Here is a 16,078-nt window from a genome sequence, read left to right as displayed (position 1 = left end):
TTTCTAATCAGGAATCAAGCTTTTACATAGACTAAGGAATCATTTATTAGTAAGATGTTATACAATTGTCTAGTCTGACTTCTTAAACACGATGCTGAAGACAACAAACAAAAAAGAAAATGTCCCAGTCTGCATAAAATCCATACTAAAGGAGTAAGAAAAGTTTCTCACTGAGAAATATTTGCTTTGTAGAAAACTTGAAGACTAGTTATTTTACAGTTGATGAGAAATAGAAAAAAATCAAATGAGGTTTAGAGATATCAGTGGCAAGCACACTGACAGTTCAAAGAAGTAAAACAGAGAGCCATCTTTAAAAGCACTGACATTTGGAAAATTTTAATCTGGCAGCTCTCAAACATGCTCGTCTCAGGACCTCTTAATACTCTTAAATTTTGAGAGCTCCCAAAGAGCTAATTAAAAAGGTAAGGTGGCTCAGTGGTAGAGTGCTTGCCTTGCATGCATGAGGTCCTGGGTTCGATTCCTCGGCACCACATAAGTAGAAAAAGCCAGAGGTGGCACTGTGGCTCAAGTGAGAGAGCGCTAGCCTTGAGCTGAAGAGCTGAGGGACAGTGCCCAGACCCAGAGTTTAGGCCCCGCAACCGACAAAAAAAAATGTAAGTAGAGCCAGGAACTGGTGTCTCTCACCAGTAATCCTGGCTACACACTCAGGAGACTGAGATCTATAGATTGCTATTAAAAGGTAGCTGGAGCAGGAAAGTCAATGAGATTCTTATCTCCAATAAACCACTCAGAAAACAAAACAAAACAAACCCAGAAGTACAACTATAACTCAAGTGGTAGACTGCAGCTCCGGATCAATGCCTAAGTGCTGAATTCAAGCCCCAGGACTGGCACAAAAATAAATAAATTAAATAAAAAATAGGGGATACACATGCATTAGCATGTGCACGCACACACACAAGAGAAACAGACAGATATGTTAAAAAGTAGAACTCAGGTAATGAGCAAAGCATCAGGTATTGAGTCCTAGTTTCACAACCCAAACAAAAGAAAATTTAGAACTCAAGTGCTTATGGTAGTTTTGTAAATTTAAGAACAAAAACACTGGGGATGGGAAGGTGGCTCAGTGGTAGAGTGTTTGTCTTGTATGCATGAGGCCTTGAGTTCAATTACTGAGCACCACATAAGCAGAAAAAGTTGTAAGTGGCGCTGTGGCTCAAGTGGTAGAATACTAGCACTGAGCTAAAGAGCTGAGGGTCAGCACCCAAGCCCAGAGTTTACTCCCCACAACTCACCAAAAAGAAAGAAAAGAAACACTACTTATTAATATACGCTTATTGAAAAACACTGTATTTTCCAAAAAAGGTAAAATTTCAGCAGAATAGTCCCATTGTTTTACATCTTTAATAAATCTCTTCATCCTTTAGCCTAATGAAAGACACCTGTATTCTCTCATCTGCTTTTATACTGTCTGTTGGGTTATGTTGTTTCAAGTATATGCAGAAAAACTACCTTACAAAGTCACTTAGTTAGAAAAGGAAGAAGTATTTTAGTTGCCTTCTCAGATTATCAATAAAGCTAATGCTGGCATACTCCTTAATATTACACTAAAACTCAACTAGTGGTCATCTCTTAAAATTTAGTTGTAATGAGATACATAGCAATGAGCCTGAAGCTATACCATAAGATTTTCTGCTTGGATGTATTAAATTAAAATCAGTTAGTCTTTTCTTTTCTTTTGCCTGTACATGATTTGCTAACATCACACATTAAATAATGGGAAAATACTCACACCGAGTGACACAAATCTTCCAAATGCTGACCAACTGTCCTGAAATCAATGAATATAGCTGTTATTATCAACACAGATTTCATCAGCATAGTCTGTAAACAGCACTGGGAAGCTACAAAGCTCAACAGAGCAATAAATACATTCTACAAAATTGAAACTTAGTTTGAATGTGTATCATGACTCATACATCGTTGCTTTTCTCATTGAAAAGGCTCATTTCATTCACTTTTAAGAAATGTTCACCAAATAAAATTCTAGTCTCTATGACCACTTGTATACTTCAGAGTGAAAATGTCATTCCATGGCAAAGTAAATAGTTCATTTAAACACTACAAATGGGCTAGGCACTGGTGGCTCATGCTTGTAATCCTAGCTACTGAGGAAATTAAGATCTAAGGATCATGGGTCAAAGCCAGTCCAGACAGAAAAGTCTGTGAGACTCTTATCTCCAATAAACTACTCAGAAGAAGCCAGAAGTGGTGCAGTGGTTCAAGTGGTAGAGCACTACCCATGAGCAAAAAAGCTTAGGGCAACATCCAAGCCCTGAGTTCAAATCCTAGGACCAGCTTTAAAAAAAAGACAAAACTTAGTTCATTGGATTCCACTTTCTTAAAATAGCCAATTAGCAGAGAATATGTCTTAGAAATATATCTAATTAAATGTTAAAATTAAACAACCCTTAAGATTCATTTGTCCAGAAATTACATTTTATACTAACTGCCACATTACCTAATTACTATAAAAAATGAGCAGCTTCAACATTCATATTTTCTAAGAGATACAGGCTTTAAATTGTGGAGGCAGGGAGGGGGAAGAGTGCCACTCACGTTTTAGGTACTACCAACTTTTCTGCCTCAATTCAAGATGGAATTAAGGATCCCACAAGTCATGAGGCACAGATGAAGTATCCAGAGATATAAAGAAACATCAGCCAAACTGAGGACAAACTCTGAAAAAGCAATCTTTAACTGTAATCACTGGCAGGGGTGTATGAACAATATCAGTATGAGGGATGATAAGAGAAGTCTGACAGGGAAAAAAAAAAGAAGACATAAGCAAGAGGCTGACGTGTTTGAACACCTAGATGGGGGAAAGTTGCAAAAAAAATTCTACATGAAAATTCTTACTGCAAAAAAGAGAGAGATGCAGGGTACCAGTGGCTATCCCTGTCAGACTGCTACTAAGGCAGCTGAGATCTGGGGATCATAGTTGGAAGCCAGCGTAGGAAGAAAACTCCGTGAGACTCCTATCTCTAATCACACACAAAAAAAAGCTGGAAGTAGAGGTGTGGCTCAAGTCCTTAAAGGTCTAACTTTAAGCAAAGAAGGTCAGGGACAGCAAGCAGACCTTGAGTTCAAGCCCCAGGACCAGCACAGGTGTTGTGCGTGCACACACACAAACACACAAATCACTCTAGTAATAATAAATAATCTAGTAATAATAATAATAATAATAATAATAATAATAATAATAATAATATACCCTAGTAATAATAAATACTCTAGTAATAATAAATACATTGCATCTTCCCACTCCGATTCTGAATTTTCATATTACCTTTTTTCTCTTCTTCCTCTTCCTCAAAAAATTCTGCTAGGGAAAATGCTTCTGAGTTGTTCTAATTCAAATATTAGAGCCTCTAATTCTTCTCCACTCAGAGAGTTAAGGAAAGATTTCACCTGAATGAAAATAATAAAATATTGTGTAAATATTAATGAAAAAAATCTCATAAGGAGAAAAGACTGAAGAGCTCATGCCAGCACAGCTCTGTGTGTGTGTGTGTGAGTGTGTGTGTGTGTATGTGTGTGTGTGTTTGTGTTGGTCCTAGGGCTTGAACTCAAGGCCTGGGTGCTTACCTTTTGTGCTCAAGTCTAGCACTCCATTATTTGAACCACAGCACAACTTCCAGGTTTTTGGTGTTTAATTGGAGATAAAAGTCTCACAGACACTCTTATCTGAGCTGGCTTCCCACCATAATCATCAGATTTCAGTCTCCTAAGTAGCTAGGATTGCAGTACCCAGTTCTAATTTTTTTTTATTTTTTACAGATCCTGGAGCTTGACCCGGGAGCTATCCCTGAGGCTCTTTGTTCTCAAGGATAGCGATATACACTTGGAGCTACAAGACTACTTCCAGCTTTCTGAGTTGTTTATCAAAAATAACCTGTCTGGTCTGGCTTTCAATTAACCTCAGATCTCAGCCTCCTGAGCTAGGATTAGAGCCAGAACTAATTTTTTTAATAACCGTAACACTAGGATAGTGTTTATTACTAGGATACGGTTTAGTAACAGTAGCACAGAAGACGCTAACAGAGCTAAAAACAAGAAACCAACATCCCTGGCTCTTTCTCCCTCCTTTCTTCTCCAACCCTTCACTTCTGAGCTAAACCAGCAGCTGCCCACAGAGGCTGATTCTCTAGAGAGATGTATGCATTCTACGGCTGTATCTAAAAAATGCCCCCGGTTGTTTCATTTCTCCTATCTCTGCATGGTGAGTGGGGAGCCCAAGGCCAGACAGTTCTTTGCTTCCCAAAGTAACATGCTCTGCTACACTGGATTTGCCCACCAGGGGTGCTGTTCGCTGAGAGCCCTGCCCACAGAAATTCCACAGGCCACTCAAGTCCCCTCCCTGGGCCTTTGGCTTCCCTACCCCAAAAACTCAGGTTGAAGGAATGATTGTCAGTCCACATTCCCTACAACCACATGCTTTCACCATTATTCACCATATTCCACCCATCTCATCTATTAGGATCCCTTCCATCTTTCTACCGTTTCTCTCACATTTCTTTTTTTCTTTTTTGGCCTCGGTCGTGGGGCTTGTACTCTGGGCCTGGGCGCTGTCCCTCAGCTCTTCAGGTCAAGGCTAGCGCTCTAACACTTGAGCCACAGTGCCACTTTCGGCTTTTTCTTTTTGCTTATGTGGTGCTGAGGGCCTCAGGCATGCAAGGCAAGCACTCTACCACTGAGTCACCTTCTCAGCCCCACACATTTCTATGACCTTTTTAATTACAAAGAAATCAATAGAAGAAAAATAGAGCCAAAAGAAAGCATTACGAAACTCTGAATACTTTCCATCTCTTTTCCACTTGGAGGAGAAACTGTTGGTGTTCAGGAGAAAGGAATTGAGGTTCTCAGGAAACTACAAGAAGGCAAGAGGGCTGACAAGAGAAAGAAAACCATCCTTAAACATGAATGCAAGGGTAGGAATGTCGCTTAGTGGTAGAGTGCTTGCCTAGCATGCATGAAGCCATGGGTTGGATTCCTCTGGACCATATACACAGAAAAAACTGGATATGGGGCTGTGGCTCAAGTGGTAGAGTGCTAGCCTTGAGCAAAAGGATCTCAGGGACAGTGCCCAGGTCCTGAGTTCAACCCCCAAGTCTGACAAAAAAAAAAAAAAAAGAATGCAGCCAGGTGTCAGTGATACACACCTGTAATCCTAGCTACTTGGGAGGCTGAACGGATCTGAAAATCACTGTGCAAAGTTTGATCCCTTTTGCCCAGAGACACCGGCACCCATTTATCTCAAGGAAAAGCAACAAAGGCCCTTCAGGGATGCTATAGGTCTCTAAGATTGAAGCCTCCCCGCCCCCACTTCTGAAGGACATGAAGGAGACACAAAGCTATTGTGCAGATGGCATTATCTCTGAAGAACACCTGGCTATTGTGGGAAGGAGATGCACAGGGGGTCAAGGATGGAGATGATCTACAAAGTGCGTTCTGTTGGAGATCAAAGAAGGATCGCTTCAGAGGAACTTCACACTTGGAGAATCCAAAAAGGAACTTATGTCAAGATGGAGGAAACCCACACTTTCCTTCTGTGGCCATCAAAGAGATGCCAAGGTCTCTGCTGTGTGCTTTCCCATTTTCTCACATACTGCCTGGGTCCTATAATAGCCCACACTATGTAATCCTCACCACTAAATTCCCATGAGAATTCACCTCAAGTGAAGGTAAAGTCTACTTTGTACTGTGTGGGCTATGGCCCTAAGCAGGATATAAATCCATCCAAGACATGTTTACAATCTGGATCTGAAGCAAAAACAAAACAAAACAAAACAAAACAAAAAACCCATGGCCTGAATCTGGATGCTAGTGGCTCATGCCTATAATCCTAGCTCTTCAGAAAGGCAGAGACCTTGGTTTGAAGCCAGCCTAGGCAGAAAAGTCTGTGAGAGCCTGATCTCCAATGAATCAGCAAAGAATTGGGAACAGGAGCTGGGAAGGTGGCTTAGTGGTAGAGTGCTTGCCTACCATGGCTGAATCCCTGGGTTCAATTCCTCAGGGCCACATACACAGAAAAGCCAGAAATAGCGCTGTGGTTCAAGTGGTAGAATACTAGCCTTGACCAAAAGAAGCTTAGGAACAGTGCCCAGGACCTGAATTCAAGCTCCACGACTGGCAAAAAAGGGTTGGAAATGGAGCTGTGGTTGATATGGTAAAGTACCAGTCTTAAGCAATAAAAGCCAAATGAGAGCTCCAGGCCCTGAGTCCAAGCCCTAGTACTAGCACAATTATAAATGCACACGCACACACACACACACACACACACACACACACACACACACACACACACACACAGAGTTTAGAAGGGGGAAGAAATGAATTAGAAAGGGTTGAGAGAAGGTTGAGACGATATGAATTCCTGCTGATCTTGTCACCACAGTGAGTCAGGCAAAAGTTCTGTTTCCTTTCCAGCTATGCTGACTCACTCCTCTAGAGGTAGAGATAGGAGAACCATAGTGGAAGGCTAGCCAAGACAAAATTTAGTGAGAATCTACCGAAAAAGGAGGAAGAGGAGGACGAGGAGGACGAGGAGGAGGAGAAGGAGGAGGAGGAGGAGGAACAGGAGGAGGAAGAGGGGGAGGGGAGGAGGAGCAGGAGGAGGAGGAGGAAGAGGAGGAGGAGAGAAGGAGGAGGAAGAAGAGGAGGAGGAGGAGGAAAAGACACTGGTGGCTCACATATGTACTACTAGCTATTAGGAGGCTGAGATCTGAAGGTCAAATTCTCAGCCAGCCCAAACAGAAAACCCTCTGAGTCTTATATCCAACCATCCAGCAAAAGACAGGAAGTAGAGGTGTGGCTCAAGGGGTAGAATGCCAGCCTTGAGCCTCAAAGCCCTGAATTCAAACTATAATACAAATACTTAAAAACAAATCCAGACATGATAATGCATGACTATAATCCCAGCTACTCTGGAGGCAAAGGTAGAATGACTGTGGTCCAAGGTCAGTAGGAGTAAAAACATGATACCCCTATCTGAGGGAAACAAAGAAAGAAAGAAACCCCAAAAGTAAACAGGACTGAGGGTATAGGTAATATAGTAGAGTACTTGCCTGGTAAATGTGAGACCTTAAATTCAATCCCAAGCACCACAAAATAATCCAGTTTTGTTTGTAGTTTCTTAGGTATCTCTGGGAAGGTATGTGGAAAAGAGATTTCCCAAATAGAAAAGGGACCCTCTGGACACTGGTGGCTCATGCCTTTAATCCTAGCTACTCAGGAGGCTGAGATCTGAGGATCACAGTTCAAAGCCAGCCAATGCAGGAACATCTGTGAGACTCATCTCCAATTAACCACCAGAAAACCAGAAGTGTGCTGTGACTCAAGTTGTAGGGAACTGAAGAGCTCAAGATCAGTCCCCAGACCCAGAGCTCAAGTCGCATGACTGACAAAAAAAAGAAAGAAAAAGAAAGAAAAGGGAACCCTACTAGATTTTCCATGCCCCACTGTGACCCTTGAGGAAATTAGATTAACAATACAAGCTTGAAGTCATTCACAAAACCTCACACAAGTTAGCTGATAGTACCTTGCCAGTTGCCAGGAGTGGGAGAATTTGACGGCTTCTGCCAAACAGAGAATTAGGGGCTTCGTAAGTGACCTTCATGTCTCTATGTGGGTTGGAGCTCCTCATTCACAAACTGGTCACTTGGATGAAGGGTAGCCTAGCAACTTCTCTATTATCCTTTTATTGTTTTTCTTCTTTTTTTTTTTTTTTGCTACTGTTATGCAAGAGTGGCACAGTGGATCTGGATTGGCAAAGGAGTTTTGTGACATGGAAGTCTGCTCTTCGTGATCCTATTTAAGATATTCATTCTGGTCATAGATTTACCAGAAAGAGTCACTTTTTATTCCCATACCTATTTACTTCTCTGAGGCAGAAATGTTTACTCTACATGTGGAAAAAAGAAAAAGAAAAAGAAAGTGTTAGAAAGAAGGCAGTTCTGTGGGTTTTTGAAACAGTTGACTCAACTTCTTGTGGTTCAGCCCATTATTTGTTGTTATTGATGTGGGGCTTGAACTCTGGTCCTGGGTGCTGTCCCTCAGCTCTTCAGCTCAAGGCGAGCACTCTATCAGTTGAGCCATAGTGCCACTTCCAGTTTTCTGGTGGTTTACTGGAGATAAGAGTCTCACAGACTTTACTGCCCACGCTGGCTTTGAACCAGGATCCTCAGCTCTCATGTCTTCTGAGTAGCTAGGATTAAAGGTGTGAGTCACCAGCACCCAGCCAGACTGTTTATTTTTTAGGCGGGTTATACCCTCACTCCTAATTCCAGCTTAATTTTTTGAATATATTTTCTAACTTCCCTATTACCTTACCCTGCCTATATTATCCCAACTATGGTTTCTTTTGAATTGTTAATAGATTGCAGAAAATTTAGTAGAAATCATATCTTGAATTTGGAGGGTAAGCTCATGCAAACATGTTTGCCAGTCCTGGGGATTGAACTCAGGACCTGAGCACTGTCCCTTGATCAAGGCTAACACTCTACCACTTGAGTCATAGCTTCACATAGCTTTTTGGTGGTTCATTGGAGATAAAAGTTTCATGGGCTTTCCTGCCTGGGTTGGCTTTGAACCACAATCCTCATATCTCAGCCTCCTGAGTAGCTAGGATGACAGATGTGAGCCACCAGTACTTGGCTCATATATTGAATTTTCAATGTGAATCTTTTCTCAGGCTGATGAATGGGATTTTCTCCTGCAAAGCTGAGAAGAGACAGTACCTACAACTTCAGATCAGCCCAGCAATTCTGAGTTAATAACTAACCACTCTAGCACACTGTTGCTAGGCAAAGATATCCAGTAGTCAGGGTGAATTAAACACATTTTCCAACACACAACATTTTTGCTTATAATCATCTTTTCACATACAACTCCATCACACATTAGGGAGCACCTGAGAAAACTCAAACAAGGCTGGGGAAAAGAAAAAAAGACAATTACAATTCGGGCACTGATGGCTCACAACAGTAATCCTAGCTACTCAGGAGACTAATATTTGAGGATCATGGTTCAAAGCCAGCCCAGGCTGGAATGTCCTTAAGACTTTTATCTCCAATGTACCACCAAAAAGCCAGAAGTGGAACTGTGGCACAAGGGGTAGTATACTAGCCTTGAGTAGAAAAATTCAGAAACAGAGCCCAGGTCCTGAGTTCAAGCCTCAGGACCAGAACATGCACCCGTGCGTGATTGCGTGCATGCATGCGTGCACATGTGCACGCACGCACGCACACACACACACACACACACACACACACACACACACACACACACACACACACAAAATGGCTCACCATTTCCTTCCCAAGATACCTGGCTCCAGAAAGCACCACAGCATCACTATTTGCAGTGCCCATGAGACAATCGACATCCTATAAAAGACAAGTGTTGTGTTTAGATCAAATGTTTGCTCTTGTATGTAAAGCATGGTTACCTTGACAATGAAGGCCACCCGTATGAAGCACTAAGCACTGTCCCGTATGAAGTTTGCCATGTATGTCAATTCACTTCATCCTGGCAGTAATTAGCTTGAAAGGAAAGCTATGATGCTCTCATTTAACAGAGCAGAAAGTTGAGAATGAAGGAATACAGGATCTTACTCATAAACAGTCCTTAAGATGGTGACAGGCCTGTAGCCTGGGTAACCTAGTTCTGAAATCAAGTTCCAAAAAGAATGTCCTCATTATAATGACCTCACAATTCTAGTTGACCAAGAACTCAGGGAGGGGCAACGATGTGTGCCAGGGGAAGGCAGCAAATGTGATAATCTTGGTGATGGGCTGGACCTATCAGTTGTGAAATAACCAAAAAACAACTTGGAACACATAGGAGTGAATTCAGCAGGAGCATCTGCTCCAGGTCTCAGCAGGAAACAAATGCCCCATGGAAAGCCCAGTACTAGTAGATCATGCCTATTATCCTAGCTATTCAGGCAGCTGAGGTTTGAAGATCAAGATTTGAAGCCAGCCTTGGCAGAAAAGTCTGTAAGACTCTGATCTCCAATTGATCAAAAAGGAAGAAGTGGAGCTCTCTTGAGTAAATCAAAACAAGCAAGAGAGACTCAGAGTCTAAGTACTTGTACACCCCCCCACACACACAAACAAATTCAGTTCACTTTTGTGAACCAACTGGAAGAAAGAAGTGATGGGTAGGAGATTAAAGAATAAACAAGGGCCACTGAGCCACATGGAGATTGGCAGCAAAAGAGAGCTGTGGATTCCCCGAGGTCAAAGGAGATGAAAGCTCAGAAGAAGTGCTATCAGAGTCCACAGAGAGTCAGATTTGTGCACCAGGGGCCCTCCATCAGGGGCCACAAAGATGGAACCCATGATGATTACCAGTGTCACACTGAATCAAGAAAGCACTAGAGAAGCGCCTAGGCCTCCTTCCTGCCTCCCACCGACCCAACCCAGCCAAACACATTCAAGTGTAGTAGTTCACTGGCCCCTTTCCATGTGAGACCAACCAGCAAAACTCATCCAGGTGAAGTGTTCTAGAAGGACCAATCTCCCAGGAGAGGAAATGGGTCAGAAGAGCTTCAAAATAGATTTGGAGAGAGCTGAAAACTCAATTATATAAGACAGCTTTGGCCGAGGAATGGTAACCCAGTGGAAACTTTCACTGTAACCTTCACCGTACAATGTGAATGGTTGACACCCGCAGAGAAAGGAGAGGTTCCCCAATGCCCCACTGAGCAGCATCAAGCAGAGAAAATTAAAAGATTCTCTTCATTTGAATGAAGGTCAAGCACATCTCTACCAAATCTGTAGAAGAGTGTGCTGTAGCATACTGCTTTATTTTGTTGTTGTCTTCTCTGGAGGCTGGCACTGGGACGTGAACTCAGGGTCTGGGCTTGTCCCTGAATCTTTTTTGCTTGTTTGTATGTTTTGCTCAGGGCTACCACTTTTCCACTCGGGCTACATCTCCATTTCTGGCTTTCTGGGTTGATTAATTGGAGATAAAAATCTCATGATGGAGCTGGGAAAGTGGCTCAGTGGTAGAGCATTTGCCTTGCATGCCTGAAGACCTGGGTTCAATTCCTCAGCACCACATAAGCAAAAAGAAAAAAGCCGGAAGTGGCACTGTGGCTCAAGTGGTAGAGTGCTATACTTGAGGGACAGCGCACAGCCCAGAGTTCAGGCCCCACCACTGGACCCCCCCCCAAAAAAAAATTAAACAAAAGAAACCACCAGAAGTGGAGCTGTGACTCAAGTGGTAGAGTGCCAGCCTTGAGCAAAAAATAATTCAGGGACAGTGTCCAGGACTGGTACAAAAAGAAAAAGCAAGAAAACAAACAAAAAAACAGCCAATAATAAGCAGAAAGCCCACAAGGGTGAAAACAAAGATGGGATGAATAAATCTTTTCAATGCTAACAAAGCAATTGTTCCCAGAGAAGGATAAATGAGTAGATAAACCTACTGGGAGCTTCTATTCTGGATGCTTGGGTCTCTGCAGAGAACAGAAATTTTAGAAGAAGAAAAAGCAAAGAAAGATGGAAAAGGAAGTAGGAGGCGGGCTTCACTCTGAAGCTTCACCTCTTCCTCTTCCTCCCTGTCACTCTAATGCCTCCAAGTCCATTCATCCCCAGGACCTAGGTTTGCTCAGGTAAGGGATTTGCAGAGAAAGAACTCTCCCATCTCTCCCCTGTTTCTTGTCTGTGCTTTTTGGTGGATTAACTTTGTTGGTCCTGAGTAATAGCCTAAAGTTCATCTGTCATGCAGCCATCAAAGATAAATAAAACCAGGTGCCAATGCCTCACACCTGTAATCCTAGCTACTCAGGAAGCTGAGATCTGAGGGTCACAGTTCAGAGCCAGCCTAGGCAGGAAAGTCCATGAGATTCTTATCTTCCATAAACCACCAGAAAACCAGATGTGGCGCTGTGGCTCAAGTGGTAGAGCACTTGCCTCGAGCTGAAATGCTGAGAGACAGTGTTCAGGTCCAGAGTTCAAGCCCCACAATCGGCCAAAAAAAGAGATAAATACAAGAGTCCTGTGTGCTGAAAGTAAAAATGTTAAGCAAAAATGGAGGAGGTCTGCACACACCATGAGTGGCCTAATTACTGTTGTGTTAAAATACTGGGGGGAAAAGAATTTATTAGATTCATCCAAATAAAATGTTGAAGTAAGCACTCAGGAATCTTAAGAACGATCATCTCTGAGGTAAATGAGACGCCATGACATAGAGATGCAGAGAACGCCTTGTCTTTTGTGCCAGTACTAGGATTTGAACTCAGGACCTTGCACTTGCTCTTGGCTTTTTTGTTTCTTTTGCTCAAAGTTGGCAGTCTACCACTTGAGCCACAGGGCCACTTCATATTATGTAAACAATGCCTACTCTGTCTGTGGTGGAGGCTGTGTGACTCTGATACAGTCACAAACCTTATCTGGGCCTCATGTACTTACTTCTAAGGTAAAATGATTGCCTCCATCAGGTGTTATAAATGATTGGGCCATCAAGTATGAAAATGGCTAGACAGGTCAAGAGGACTGGAAATAGAGAGTTCTGGGCAAGTGCAAAGCAAGGTGTATACACATTCATGTGCACACACACCTATGCATACACATGCACACACACACACACACACACACACACACACACACACACACACACACACACACCCTGACACTGGCGGACAGAAATTTCTCTGTATCCAATCACAGGCCTCCTGGGAATTAGCCTCAGAGACCATTACCACCTAGTGGGTGCTGAAGTATGTTCTCATTAGACTCAACATGTTATTTAGTTAATTAAATGCTCTCCTTTTGATGACATTAATTAGACCTATTGCTAATTCCTCAGAAACCAAAATCAAAACAAAAAGGGAAAACTTTGCTTCTATCCCAAGAAGGCTCAGTAGAGCAAAAGAAAAGTCATTCTCTCTCTCTTTAGCTTTGTCTCTGTCTCTATCTTTCTCTCTGTCTCTGTCTTTCTGTCTGTATGTCTGTCTCCCTCTGACACTCTCTCTCTCTCTCTCTCTCTCTCTCTCTCTCTCTCTCTCTCTCTCTCTCTCTCTCTCTCTCTCTCTCTCTCTCTCTCTCAGACAGAATTAGTTCAAATGGGGCCAGAGTGAGGTGCTAGTGGCTCACACCTGTAATCCTTGCTACTCAGGAGGTGTAGATCTGAAGATCACAGTTCAAAGAACAGCCCAGGCAGGAGAGTCTGTAAGACTCTTATCTCTGAATGAATCACACACAAAAAAAAACCCTGCAGAAGGGAAGCATATGGCTCAAGTGGTAGAGTACTGAACTTTGAAAGAAAAAGCTAAGGGACAGTGCCTAGGCCCTGAGTTCAAGCCCCAGGATTTATACACACAAACACACACAGTTCAAATAATACTTGAAGCAAATTAAACTTCACGCAGTCATTTTTCCTGTGAAGATGTGATAAGGTGTTTTGACTGAGATGAATATGGCATTCTGTGTAGTATTTTAGAAGTTGCAATGGAATGAAATACGATTTCTCTCTGAGGGAACTACAGATCTAAAATCTAAGAGTCAAAATGATGGCCAAGCATTGAAAACAAAAGGACAAACCTGAGGCAAACCCAAGGCTAGACAGACTTGACCCAAGATTCCCATGAAGAACCAATTTGCAGACACAAGTGGCCAAGTCTACAAGACAAATTTTCTTGTGTGTATGTGCTAGTACTGGGACTTGAACTCAAGCCCTCCAACTCCATTTGGCTGTTTTGCTCCAGGCTGTCACTCTACTGCTTGAGCCATACTTCCACTTCTGGCTTTTGAGTGGTTCGTTGGAGATGAGTCTCATGGACCTTTCTACCAAAGCTGGTTTGGAAACCGTAATCCTCAGGTCTCAGATTCCTGAGTAGCTAGGATGACAGGTGTGAGCCCCAAGAAGATAAGGAAGGCTGGAAGATAATTCATTGAAAGAGGGAAGGAAGACCTGTCTCTCTTGCCTGGTAATCTTGAGTAAAAGATCCCTTAAAAGGACCAAGTGAGCCCTCAAAGAGATTCAGTCCTGATGCTAACAAAACCAACATGGAAGCAACATTTGAGATTCTAGTCCACCAGGTCTTTCTGCACAGAAGAACCGAGATCTGAGTGTTCAAAGCCACCATGGATGGTGTGGGGACAATGTTATCATTTAATGGAAGACGTGTTGGAGACTGCAAACAGGAACAAGTCACACAGGATCCAGCAACCTCTGGCTCACAGAGGAGAAGGGTCAGCATCACGGACAGGGCCCTGTGCTCTGCAGCTTGACATCCACCTGCTGCCATCTGCCAACACTGCCCTCCACAGCTGACTCCTATTTGCTTAGAGTTTCCAGAAGAGTCCTAATTCTCAGCAAAGGAACCAAATGGGACAGCTAGTCTGTATCCTAGCAACTCAGGAGGCTGAGATGTAAGGATCTCAGTTCAAAGCCAATCCAGAGCAGGAAAGCCCATGAGATCCTGATCTCCAATAAACTACTCCAAAAAATTCTCAGAAGTAGAGCTGTGGCTCAAGTGGTAGAGGACTAGCCTTGAGCACACACAGGTTCAAAGACAGCTCCTGGCCCTGAGTTCAAGCCCCAGGACTGGCAAAAAAAAAAAAAGACTAGTTTCATTTTCCAGAGGCTATTATTATCAACCCTATCTCCACCCCAGTTGCAGCAAAAATATAGAAGAAAAAACCCGATTCCATTAGTATCAAGAAATCTACATTACAACACCAGATATGTCATAGAATTTCTGTATATTTGGGTGGGAGAGGCAATCACTACTTCTTTAAGTCTCGATTTAATCCTCTAGGAAGTCATCGGAGTTTGGAGTGGGGGTGTGTAGTACACTGACATTTTTCTACCTTAGTATCATAGTCTTTTATGGTTCTGTACAGTGAGATTCCTCTAAAATTCTAATGAGACCTGGAGGCGGTCTCATCAAAGTTATCAATTGGGAAGACAATGATCATCTAGGCAGGTTGTCACAGAAGAATTTCATCAGCCTAATAATTCATGGGTCAATTCCAGTATTTGTATTTACCTTGGGTGATCAAAAGTACAATAAGACTTTTAATGCTGAGCCGGGTGCTGGTGGCTCACGCCTGTAATCCTAGCTACTCAGGAGGCTAAGATCTGAGGATCGCGGTTCAAAGCCAGCCTGGGCAGGAGAGACCGTGAGACTCCTATCTCCAATAAACCACCAGAAAACCGGAAGTGGCACTGTAGCTCAAGTGGTAGAGCGCTCGCCTTGAGCTGAAGAGCTGAAGGACAGAGCCCAGGCCCAGAGTTCAAGCCCCACGGCCGACCAAAAAAAATAAAATAAAAGACTTTTAATGCTGAGAAATCCTGATATTGAGTACCTGGATCAAGCCATACCTGAAGCCAAAATAGTCTAGATTTTATCATTACATGTGTCAGTCAACTTCCCTCCCCCTGCTTTTAACTTCTGTGGGTTTAAAAGTTCCCCATTCTTGATTAATACTGCTGCTTTCCAGTTGTTTGTAACTGTGCCATCCATCCAGAAAAGAAAATTGCTTCCTCAGCCTAGATCTGGATTTAGATGTTTTTCGCAGGTTTTCGTTTATATAGGTCAAGAGACACAACGTGGTCTATGTCAAGAACCTACAAGTCTGGATTGCAGAACTGAGATGACCTTTGGGAGAGTCACACTGAGCAGTTCTAATGAGCAAGTGTTCTTTCCTCACAGGTTTAATGGCAGAAAGCTGTTTCTGCATCCCATAATATAGCATTGTGGAAGTTGGCAGAGAGGCCTCTCTGCCAGCTGATCAACAGACAGACAGACAGACAGACAGACATCTCAGAGAGGTGCCGATGGAAGGTTGTGGACAACAGATAGTTGGAGAGGAGGGACAGCCATCAACTGAAGGCCTACTGTGTGCTGCCCATCCACACAATGATCCTGACTATGCAGCGGGCTCATTCACAAACTGTAAAGGTGACGTTCAAAGTCAGAGATATCAAGTAATTTCCCAAAGTCAATGGTTAAGTCTGCATCCGATGAGCATTCTGCCATTCAAGCCACTTTCCTCTATGAATGAAAATAACTCTTCTTATAATTCCCTTCCTTCTTTCTTTC

The 16,078-nt window shown here is 42.9% G+C and overlaps 1 long non-coding RNA gene across 6 annotated transcripts in view; it reads right to left on the bottom strand.

The window, feature by feature from the left end:
- The window catches only part of LOC138826660 (uncharacterized), a 40,623-nt gene extending 30,955 nt beyond the window's left edge, over window positions 1–9,668 (bottom strand). For 5 of the 6 annotated variants that reach the window (XR_011371795.1, XR_011371796.1, XR_011371798.1 and 2 more), the window contains exons 1-5: window positions 9,636–9,668; window positions 9,330–9,407; window positions 7,562–7,924; window positions 3,311–3,432; window positions 1,754–1,792 (exon numbers count right to left, since the gene is read on the bottom strand). This is a non-coding gene — a long non-coding RNA (uncharacterized lncRNA). The remainder of the gene's footprint in view (window positions 1–1,753; window positions 1,793–3,310; window positions 3,433–7,561; window positions 7,925–9,329; window positions 9,408–9,635) is intronic. The other variant, XR_011371797.1, reaches the window with a different exon arrangement.
- Window positions 9,669–16,078: the final 6,410 nt, after the last annotated feature.

Source organism: Dipodomys merriami, unplaced genomic scaffold, assembly GCF_024711535.1.
Source record: "Dipodomys merriami isolate MVZ:Mamm:240054 unplaced genomic scaffold, mDipMer1.0.p SCAF_1465, whole genome shotgun sequence".
NCBI classification, from domain to species: Eukaryota; Metazoa; Chordata; class Mammalia; order Rodentia; family Heteromyidae; genus Dipodomys; species Dipodomys merriami.
The sequence above is the reverse complement of the archived record's forward strand: the minus strand, read 5'-3'. Positions and strand labels throughout refer to the sequence as shown.